Source organism: Protobothrops mucrosquamatus, unplaced genomic scaffold (genome assembly GCF_001527695.2).
Source record: "Protobothrops mucrosquamatus isolate PMUCROS unplaced genomic scaffold, P.Mucros_1.0 scaffold2185, whole genome shotgun sequence".
In the NCBI taxonomy this organism is placed as follows: domain Eukaryota; kingdom Metazoa; phylum Chordata; class Lepidosauria; order Squamata; family Viperidae; genus Protobothrops; species Protobothrops mucrosquamatus.
Genome location: NW_015388278.1, coordinates 283,147 through 293,112, shown reverse-complemented (window position 1 = coordinate 293,112; position 9,966 = coordinate 283,147). Strand labels below are relative to the sequence as shown.

At 42.5% G+C, this 9,966-nt stretch overlaps 1 protein-coding gene across 1 annotated transcript in view; it reads left to right on the top strand.

Annotated features, from left to right (window-relative positions):
• Window positions 1-9,966, top strand: part of PPP2R2A (protein phosphatase 2 regulatory subunit Balpha) — a 51,560-nt gene that overhangs the window by 17,004 nt on the left and 24,590 nt on the right. The gene's annotated exons all lie outside the window — the stretch shown is intronic.

Here is a 9,966-nt window from a genome sequence, read left to right as displayed (position 1 = left end):
GTTGACATATAATGTATGTAGACTGTTTCTGAGTTTCTAGTCCATATGTACAGTGACTGATTGGCGAAGCAAAGACTTGGGTAGCTCTTCATAAAGAATTTGGTCCTTGAAAACCTTTTCTGTTTGTGTCCTTAAATAAAAGGCATAGATTAAATGACCAAGGTTTGCTGTCTCCATCACTTGAGAATCTTCCAAGCAAAAATGGTTTTCTGGTCTTAGGAGTGTGGCTAGGCTTTCACCATCATATTTCTTTCTCCCTCTTTATGTGGTTGGGACGGGTTTGGTCTAATATTAATGTAAAGTCTGTTCATGTAGAAAACATCAGCTCCTCCTTGGCTCTCTTCCAACACAACAAGCTGTTCTTGTGAGGGACAGAATTTGCCTTGCTGGATGTAAGCTCTTGCATGAGTGAGGCATCTCTGTGTTGGCCAAGAATAGGTCACAAGTTTGCCTGGAACTCTGGTCCTGAAGTGGCGAATATTTTTAATTATCCTTGCCTTTGCTCAGCAGTCTCTTCTCAAAAGCTTTTACTGTTCCTCTTTCCCTCTTACAGAAACGACAACCAGCCACTCCGCTAAAGTTCGTTTGCAGAGTGCAGTCAAACAACAGACTTATTGTTGGCCTTCTTGGCTGGGCAGAGCACTTTCATTGTCCCTGAACCTCCAGTATCCATGCACAGATTGCCATTTATGGCTCTCGTCCTTTCTTCCAGGCTGATCTTATTGTTTCCCTCCTATTAAGGCAGGATTGTCTAATTCTTAGAGAAAAATCCGCAGAACAGAGTCCTTGCTGACTTATCTGTATTTTTCTGCCATGCCAGCATTTCCTTTTGTGTCTTTTCTAACCATTCTCCTTCAGTCTGAGATGGCACGTAGAATTAGAAGTGTCTTGGCGACATTTTGACGAAGTCACATTCGTCATCTTCAGGCTGGTGTCTTCAGCTTCGTGCTTCTGGGTGTACACCCAGAAGCTACACCCAGAAGCACGAAGCTGAAGACACCAGCCTGAAGATGACGAATGTGACTTCGTCGAAATGTCGCCAAGACACTTCTAATTCTATGCGGGAGAAAACCCGAATAACTAAAGACCTACATATATATGTATGTATGTATGTATGTATGTATGTGTGTGTATATATATATATATATATTGGGTTAGGTCTGGTTTATATCACCAGTCTTGCTTATAGCTAGCGCAAGAGTGTTCTTCCTATCTTTCGTTCTACAGTCATGCTTTCTTGTGTGCTTTTTTTTCCCCTGACACAATTTCTGTATTATCACCTACTGGATAAGTCAGCAGGTGTCCAATAATTGCAACTTTTTTTTAAAAAAAAATACCCTCTAAGCCAAATTAAAACAATAAAAAAGGAGTAAAATGACAAATATTATATCTTCTGCTTACCTTAAAATCCCTTTCTCACAAATCACAATAACCATCACATCACGTACAATTTTAGTATGCATGTTGCAGTTTAAATGTATGAGGAAACAATTCTATCTAAAAAAAAAACCCCTGAGTTTGGAATATTGCAAAAGCTTTTCCATTATTGCAATTTGCCAAACTGTTAATAAATAAGCCATTTAGATCACAGCGGTGTTTGGCAGCAACTGTACAAGCAGCTGGATAGGAGCAAGTTCTGGTTGGCTTTACAAGTTCTTTTTCTTTTTTTTGTACAATATAGCAGTTGTTGTGGGTGTGAGCTGGAGGTTTACATTTACTGATAATATCTAAAAGATATAACCACCAAAGGGGCTGTTTTTTTTACAAAACCACCGCTTATGTGCACATATCACACAATCTTTTTCCCGACGATCTGCAACCTGTCTGGCTTCCCCATTTTAACTCAAATTGTGTGTGATCTCCTCTGATGGATCTTTTTGGATCAGGAAGCATGGAATGGCCAGGTCCTTGCAGAGTGATGGAGAAGGCTTCTGCATGGAAGTAATGAAACATTCTGTCACCTTGCAATGATCACACACACAAAAAAAAATGCCAATATCCTTCAAAGGACCAAAATCAGAAATCTTTCCCATAAGAGAATAAAATTGCCAAGGAGATTGGAGAAAAAGATTCCACACTGATTTGTTTAGATCTTTCTATTTCTCTAAATACTTTGCCTTCTTAGACCTCTGGATCTGTCTCTCTGAGCCCTTTGCCTTTAAGAATTTGGAATCTATGCTTTTCCATGAGAGAGTCTTCAAAGTTGAAAAGGTCTGCCCAGTGCCCAGCGCACAATATTGGCTGGGAGGGAATCCGGGTAGGAAGAGCAGAGAATAGCCCTGTTCATTATAATGGCTGCATTTATCTTCTGCTGTTCCCGGTTAATCCTGTATGAAATATTTGAGGCTGGAGAAGATGTAACTTAGTTCCCAGTTAGCGTGTCTTTTGGATGGATTCTTCTTGTCGTCCAATACTTCACTGGACAGGAAGACGGATTCTTGTCCAATGCTACACGGTATTAGTTATGGCTAGGGCTTTGACCTACTTACATGAATTAAGAAATCCTTGTCCCATGGCAACAGTTTAAGGACCGGATATTTAAGGATCCGGCAGAAAATTTGCTGTCCTGATTGTGTTCTAAAATGTAGCTCTTGCACACACCATACGAAAGGATGCTGATGAATGAAGTTAAGTCAGTTGTCATCTGTCAGGGGTCTTCAAACTTGGCAACTTTAAGACTTGTGGACTTCAAGTCCCAGAATTCCTCAGCCGGCCCTGGCTGGCTGAGGAATTCTGGGAGTTGAAGTCCACAAGTCTTAAAGTTGCCAAGTTTGAAGACCCCTGACCTAAGTGGTTCAAGCTTCAGCTAAATCCACTGATGCAATGCAGCCATAAGCACACGTAAGCCATAATAACATCTTACACATCAGATCATGCAAATGACATTCAGTCATTTTATGCTGTTAATGATGTCATCCTTCTACCGGGACCAAAGATTATGAGTATTGCTTTATTTAAAAAGACCAGTCTGAATACATAGCGAAGTATTTATGTAAGCGGCCTTATTACAATGAGAGATCTTCTTCAAGCTTACTGTGTATTGATGTTGTTGAAGAAGGCACATAGCTAGCATGGCCTGCGGTTGCTCATTGTTGGAGAAGAGGCATAGCTGGCATGGCCTGGGGTTCCTTCTATTCATAGCTAGATTATTAAACCTGTTTCTGTATTTCCTTCAAACAGTTCCTGTGTCGCTGCCCATTTTAGCCTTGTAGTCACCCTGTCCAATTTGGTTAAGGTCATTCATGGTTCCTAGCCATTCCGTTAATCATGTTGAGCAGAGATTTGAACCAGGGTTTCCTGTGCCTGCATATGTTAATCCCACTGGTTGTACTGGCAGGGTTGACATGCCTGTCCTGATATCTGAGATCAGCCTGATCTCAGCTGAATAGCTCCTAGGGCAGGGGTCTTCAAACTTGGCAACTCTAAGACTTGTGGACTTCAATTCCCAGAATTCCTCAGCCAGCCCTGAGGAGTTGAAGTCCACAAGTCTTAAAGTTGCCGAGTTTGAAGACCCCTGTCCTAGGGCAATGGGTGGAAGATCGTTAATGAGAGAACCAACCTAGAAGTAAGGAGAACTTTCCTGTCAGAACAGTAAACCAAAGTAATGGCTTGCTTCCAGAATTTGTGGGTGCTTCATCACTGGAGATTTTCCAGATAACTGGCTAGCTAGCCCATGGGTCTTCAAACTTGGCCCTTTTATGACTTGTGAACTTCAACTCCCAGAATTCCTCAGCCAGGCACGCTGGCTGAGGAATTCTGGGAGTTGGAAGTCCACAAGTCATAAAAGGGCCAAGTTTGAAGACCCCTGAGCTAGCCATTTGCCCAGAATGTTAGAGGTCTCCTGCTTGAGCAGGGAGTTGGATTAGCAAACCTCCAAGGTCCCTTCCAACCCTATTATTCTTTGTTCTGTGTTACTGACCAATGTTTGTGTCAACCCAATCTCTGAATCTGTAAGCGCTAAAGTTATCTCCCCATCTTTTTCAAACCTTGATTTCTCAGGAGGCTATTGTATTGAGCCAAAAGTCAAAGTTATGTTACACACCTGTTGCATTCCATAACACTTTCAATAATCATTTTGTAATACATATAGAAAATACAATCTTGTATATTTTTAATTTAAAAAAAAATTCCCTAAGCCCACCTGTTTTGTTTTAAAGAATTGCATATTTTAGAAATATAAATATATTTTCGGATGTATTTATTCATAAGGAGGTTTTCAGAATCCACAATTTATTATTTAAATTCATTATTATATTTATTATTTAAATTCATAATTTAAATTCATAATTTAAATTTATTGATTGTGCGACTCCATCAGTATTTATGCCCTCAAGCAAATGTTTCCTTATGTCTATAAATAGAGGCAATTGTTGGGTTTTAATATGCTAATATACCTAAAAAATGTGGAGTGGATGTGAGTAAAACACTTCCTTTAGTTTTTTCCTCCTTCAATAGCAAGTATGTGTTAATTTTGTTAATAGCAAGAAGTACATTAGCATTCCAACTAGTGCTGTTTCCCACACTTTTTTAATTCCATGGTTCCCAAGAAAAATGTAAGGCAGATCAGTTTTACAGGTTTTTTTCTATACAAATTTGACAGATAATAAAACCAAAAAAAAATTGCTTGTTGGGGAGGGGGAGAAATTGACAATGAAGCCATATTAGAATTAATTCAAAGGAGAAATCTGTTCCCCGTCCCCCATGCACATTTTCGTTTTCTTTCGCTTCTTGAGGCATTTTCAATCTAATTCTAGCTTTTTTTCCTTGCCAAATGAATTTCAGTATTAATTTATTTAATTCAGCAAAGAAGATATTTCCCAATCTTATAGGTATTGTTTGAAATATTTTTTTTTATTTTTTTATTCATCTTCACCCTTGCTATTCTCCCCAGCATTGAAAGTTGTAGTTTTTTTCATTTTTCCAAGTCTAGTTTTATTTGTTTTAATAATTTTACATAATTGTCTTCTTTTATTGTTGCACATCTTGCTGTTAAATAAATCCCCAAATATTTGATTTTTTTGACTATTTGGAGACCTGTTTTTTCTGACAGTTGATTTTTTTTATTTTTCTGTAAGGTTTTTAGTTGTCACTTTGGTCTTTTCTATATTTATTTTCAGACCACTTCTCCAAATTCTTCTCTCTCTCTCTTCTCTCTCTCTCTCTCTCTCTCTCTCTCTCTCTCTCTCTCTCTCTCTCTCTCTCTCTCTCTCTCTCTCTCTCTCTCTCTCTCTCTCTCTCTCTCTCTCTGTGTGTGTGTGTGTAAAGAAAGAAATAGCTCTGAAAGAACAAACGGACAGTTTTTGTGTTGTCTAGTAGAAATATACAGTCAGAATGTTTCTACCACTGTAGGTCCTTGTTAATACCACGCCTATCTTGACTCTGAAGGACAGGGCAACCAAGTGACCTTCTCAAAATGGTCACCTGTCAGACAGGCAAGAGACTTGAACCTTGAATTATAAAAGGTTTAAGCAGTTAAAATTAGCAGTTGTGAATATTCTGATCAATACCATCTAATAATAATAATGATAATAATAATGATAATAATAATAGTTGGAAGGGACCTTGGAGGTCATCTAATCCAACCCCCTGCTCAGGCAGGAAACCCTATACCAGTGGTGGTGAACCTATGGCACGGGTGCCAGAGGCGGCACTCAGAGCCCTCTCTGTGGGCACGCGCGCCGTCGCCCCAGTCCTAGGCCTTCAGCTGGGTTTTATAAAACCTTTTCACTTTAGGCCTCCGCCGCCGTGTGCAAAAAAAAAAAAAAAAGTTCAATCAGTCAATTTCAACTTCTCGCAGGAAAAAAAAGGTCTTGCAAAGTTGGAATTGATTGATTGAACTTTTTAGTCCCACCCAATCTGTCGTTACCACCACAGCCATGCCCACCCAATGGGCCACGCCCACCCGATTGGCCACACCCACGTGATTGGCCACACCCAGCCAATGGGCCACACCCAGCCAATGGGCCACACCCACCCGGCACTCGACGATGCATAAGTAGGCTTTGGGTTGCAGTTTGGGCACTCAGTCTCTAAAAGGTTCGCCATCACTGCCCTATACCATTTCGGACAAATGGCTGTCCAGTCTCTTCTTAAAAACTTCCAGTGTTGGAGCATTCACCGCTTCTGGAGGCAGGTTGTTCCACTGGTTAATTGTTCTCACTGTCAGGAAGTTTCTCCTTAGTTCTAGGTTGTTTCTCTCCTTGATCAGTTTCCATCCGTTGCTTCTCGACCTGCCTTCAGGCACTTTGGAGAATAGCTTGACTCCCGCTTCTTTGGGGCAGCCCATGCCCCTTGAGTAGCCCATACCCCTGGAGGGTTTCATTCTCTGCTGTTAGATGTGCCTTTAGTGCAGAAAGGTGAGACTTTTGTACCCCTTGAGTTTAAAGTTTAGGTGAAATTGGAGCTTTTTGTACTTAGATGAAAAGATGGGCACTGTTTTTAACTGATCAGAAGATCTGGAAGAGTGTGTTAAGGCAGTCACACAAAGGGGCTGTGATGGCTGTCCTTATGACTAGAGTCTTCTATTCTTCCAAGAAGCTCTCTCTGCCACCGCTGCTTAGTGTTGCTCTTATTTATCCAGGAAAGACACACTTCCCAAAAAATCTCTGGGCCATATTTTAATTTATTCCATTAAAGGGCCAGTGTAGGATCCAGTCACATTCCTGAAATGAAATTGATGTTTCAGGGTGGCACTCTGGAGCATTCCAGTGTAGCATTTCATTTCATTTTGTTTCGTTTCATTTTGTTTTGTTTTTAATTTCAGGGAAAAGAATTTGAGATAATAAGTTGGGTAGGGCAGGTTTCAGGAAAGCACCAAAGGAAGACCAAGGTGGGAAGATTTGTATGTACAGTTTCCTTGTTGCCCACTGCTTTAGGACATGTCTTGAACAGATAACTTGCCTCTGAGTCCCTTTCCTTTATTACTTTTCAGTGATGACTTTTTAGCAGTTCAGATTCTGCTGTTCCACTGTTTTAAAAGTTCCACACTAGAGAAGCCTCGACTTTGATTTATAGAGGCTGCATGGAATAGCTGAATTCACCTGCTTTGAGCAGCGGTTTATTTTTGGAAAGGAGTTATCAAAGGATGGCAGAGTAAGTGGTAAACATCTCTCTCTCTCTCTCTCTCTCTCTCTCTCTCTCTCTCTCTCTCTCTCTCTCTCTCTCTCTCTCTCTCTCTCTCTCTCTCTCTCTCTCTCTCTCTCTGTGTGTGTGTGTGTGTGTAAGATGGTATAATAAGAGATGAAACAGAGTGGAAGAATTAGACTGCAAAAAAGAATAGAAACCCTCCAAATATGGTAATATTCTGCAGCAAAAGTGCAAGATTTTTTTTTTGAATCTCCTTAAATTCCCAAGCTTATAAATTCAATAAATAATAATAATAAAGCTTACATATGTCACATACTGTATGCCAGTGATGGTGAACCTTTTAGAGACCGAGTGCCCAAAAACTGCCCCAACCCTGCTCCGCCCTCCCCGTTCCGCCCCCCCACTCTGTCCCTTCCCTGCCCGCCCGCAGGGTCACCCACCGCCTCCATGGCCCTCCGCAGCAGATCGCCCAGGCAGCCCTGCAGCACCATGGCGGCCACACCCTTTGCCCACACCCCACAGCATGATTTGCATGTGATGGGGCACGAGGGCGGAGTCTTGTCCCTGCTGCCCAGCTGCCATGTCCTTGGCTGCGCTGCTCTGCACGGGCCATGCCCAGGGGCGACTCTCCTTTGGGGGGGCTGGTGGTGAGGAGGGAGTGCGAGGGGAGGCAGGAATGGTGCGACGGCGCACGTGCCCACCGAGAGAGCTCCGAGTGCCGCCTCTGGCACGCGTGCCATAGGTTCGCCGCCACTGCTCTATGCTTTTAAGACACTATATAACAGGAAGGAAGGAAGACAGAGAGAAAGAAAGAAAGAAAGAAAGAAAGAAAGAAAGAAAGAAAGAAAGAAAGAAAGAAAGAAAGAAAGAAAGAAAGAAAGAAAGGAAAGAGTCTTTTCTTAAAAGGCAGAAGGATCACATGCTTCTTTGATATGATTTTAGCAGGCTCTTTCCATTGAAATGACCTTATTTCGTCTGTGAGTGGTTTCGGTCTAAAGGAGAACACACTCAAGTGTAGGACACTGCACAACAAACTCCAGGTGCATTGATCCTTTGTCCTCTCTCCTCTTCTTGCTTACCTCATAGTAAAAGACTACTACTGTTCAGACTAGCAAGCACTGATGTGAGTTATGTTACGGGGCTGCAAACCCCCCCCCCAAATTACAGACTGTAGCCTCTCCCCCCCCCCCCATAGCACGGTTGAAGGAAAGACAAGGCACTGTGAATTGAACGCGGTGTGTCCTCTTCTGGATTCTCCGTTGCCCGCTGCAGCACTTGAAGGACAAAAATAACCTCTGCTATCATTGCCACTGAAATACCAGTTACCCCTTCAAAGGAGAGGCTTGCATTTGTTTGGCTTGGCAGCCAGGGTGTTAACACAGATGAAAATATCCAGGCAAATCAGTGCCCTGCGGAAGATGAAATGCTTCCGGTGTCAGTTCCCACACGCAATTAAATCTCCCCCGTTGAACATCAGTGCCTTGATGGCTGCTGGTTACTTTGACCAAGGTATGAGAATGCACTGTTTTTTAATAGTGAGTTCTTTGCTTTTTGCATGCAGGTTTTGCCTGCTTGTTCTGGCTGCTTTATTTTATGCATTTGAGCATGTTGCCATACATTTATCAGACAATTAAACTGATATTTTTCAAATTGAATGGTGCTAGAGTTTTTTGTTTTTTTTTACTGTTGGGATAAATCAACTGAAGCTTTGTCTGTAGATGGGGGAGGGGGAATCTGAATTTAAAATTGCTTTTTGTGTTTTCGTATTTTTGTATTTATGTATAGTACCTGTTTTTTAAATATGCTGTGAACCGCCCTGAGTCCTACGGGAGAAGGGTGGTATACAAATTAAAATTATTATTATTATTATTATTATTGTATTTCAGAAACTAGATTCTAACGGTTTTGTAACTTTTAGTTGTGATGTTGCGTACAAGCTTCTCTCTCTCTTTCTCTCTCTCTCTCTCTTTTGAGTACAATTCATTATTTTGGGTACAAGTCTGATCTGGAGGAATTAAATAGAGGGAAAGAGTGGAGCAGCAGTTCAAGATGTCTGCCAAGTTTAGTTGGAGGACATAAAGATAATGCAAATTTGAATAGTTGCCAAATTTGTGGATGAAAAAGATAATTGACCTCTTAAATGCCCTCCAAAATTCCTCAAATTACTAAGCAGTAAATGGCTGCACACCATATTGCTAGACCTCACACAGGTCTATAGGACATATATTTGTTCCATGAGTGATGAAACGTGATCTAAACAATAGACCAGTGGTGGCGAACCTATGGCATGCGTGCCAGAGGCAGCACCAGAGCCCTCTCTGTGGGCACTTCTCTGAACTGGCGGGCTGCGGAGCCCCAGAGTGTGCCAGTCGAGGGGCCGGCAGGCTGTGGCTGACGGACACTGTCGGCCCCCATGCGCTCGCTGGCCTCTGTATGCGGGGGGCGATGGTGTCAGGCAGCAGCTACCCCGGCTTCTGCCTTGCCTTGCCCTGAGATAATGGCACCCCCACCCTGCCTCACCTCACCCCGCAGGACGAGCCTCCTACCCACCACCCCACCTGCCAGAGACCCCCTGGATCTCCCCAACCCTGCCTGGCCCCCACAGGCGTCCATCCCCACGAGCAACATCAAGGTGACCACGCCCACCCAGTGGGCCACGCCCACCCAGTGGGCCACGCCCACCTGGCACCCAGCAATAAATAAGTGGGTTTTGGGTTGCAGTTTGGGCACTCGGTCTCTAAAAGGTTCACCATCACTGCAATAGACCCTTTCTCTAGACTGGGAGAAAATGAGCTTCTCTTAAAAACGCAGGTAATTCTCGACTTACAACAGTTTGTTTCGTGATCGTTCAAAGTTAAAACAGCACTGAAGAAAGCGACC